This window comes from Aplysia californica, unplaced genomic scaffold (genome assembly GCF_000002075.1).
Source record: "Aplysia californica isolate F4 #8 unplaced genomic scaffold, AplCal3.0 scaffold00200, whole genome shotgun sequence".
Lineage (NCBI taxonomy): Eukaryota > Metazoa > Mollusca > Gastropoda > Aplysiida > Aplysiidae > Aplysia > Aplysia californica.
The window spans coordinates 877,278-878,783 of NW_004797470.1; the positions used below are offsets into that span (position 1 = coordinate 877,278).

Sequence of the window (1,506 nt, forward strand, 5' to 3'; positions counted from 1 at the left end):
GGGGAGGGAGAGAGAGAGAGAGAGGGAGAAGGAGAGAGAGAGAGAGAGAAAGAGAGAGAGAGCGAGAGAGAGAGAGAGAGAGAGAGAGAGAGACAGAGAGAGAGAGATGACGGAGTAGGAAAGATAATAGATATTATGCAAGGGGATATACCAGGGTGAGTCAACAAGTAATGCAAGTTCTTTTATAACTTAAAGAAAAAAGAACACACTTGCAACTATCATACCTCAAATTATAGGTGAGCATCTGAGGATTATATTTTTATTTCCCAACCTAATCTCCATTTCGTTCAATAGCCACTGTTCACTTTTAACTAAGTCCACATGCCAGCTTCGTATAACTGAGCAGGTTGGTCGTTAAAGGGTACAGCAGTCTTGATTTCTCCATCGTTTCCACAGTGTTGACCTCTGAAAGGTTCTTTTCTAGGATCGAAAAGGTGGAAGTCTGAAGGAGCCAAATCAGTAGAATAAGTCGTGTGTGGCAGTGTTTTCCACATAAACGTTTGATTGTCTCCCTTGTTCTGGTACTCAAATGCAGGCGGGCATTGTCATGGTGGAAAAACACCCTTTCCATGTTCAAATTTGGTCTGACGGGTAGAATTCTCGCTTTCAGTCGTTTCAGTGTTTCGATATAGGGTTCAGAATTGACAGTTGCTCCTCGTGGATTTTAAAAAACCTATGAGAAGCACACTATGAACGTCCCAAAACACAATTGCCATGATTTTTCCGGCTGACTCCTCGGGACGATGATTGTCTGACAAGTACATCGACACCTCTTCCTCTTCTTCCGGCTCATTGCTTACACGTGTGACCATCAATATACAGTGACAGAATCTAGAGCTTGGTCCTTATAAACATTCTGAAGTCTCTTTTGGATGTTATCGGTGGATTCACCTTCTAAAGCAATAAATTCATTCACTGCTCTTTGCCTCTGACAGATCTCCAAGAGGGTAGTCATTTTGATACGACGTCATTCTGGCCAAAATTAAAGAAACTTCAATTTTAACAGTTTGAGTTCAAAAGTACATAAACAAGTACTTGTGAGCTGAATTTAATTAAATTTGAAGCAAAATTGTGCAAAATAACGAACAACTTGCATTACTTTTCGACCCCCCCCCCCCCTTCGAGATCGTACGTAGACGTAAGTAGATATTGTCATTGTTTCTTGCTGTGTCAGAGAAACCACTGGCATATCAGTATTGCGTGTCCTCTTCTTTTTTTATATTCCAAATTAGTCAATTCATTTTACTTCAAATTTTAAACACTTCGATGGATATCAATATGAAAACCACTGTATGTGTCCGATATAGTAACGAGTTTTCCACTGAAATCTTTGATTATAATCTTGACAATCAGTCACGGTGGCTCGCGTGCGCGATTCAAGAAGTGGCATGAAGCACACAAACAGACAAACAAATAGACGTAATATAGACAGCAAGACAGAAGACAGATACACAGACACAGGCATTCATACTAACAGATAGACTGGTGTACAGACACACACACACA

At 40.5% G+C, this 1,506-nt stretch overlaps 1 protein-coding gene across 1 annotated transcript in view; it reads right to left on the bottom strand.

Annotated features, from left to right (window-relative positions):
* LOC106011851 overlaps nt 1-1,506 on the bottom strand; it is a gene marked incomplete at its 3' end in the record, with an annotated part of 20,267 nt that overhangs the window by 1,134 nt on the left and 17,627 nt on the right.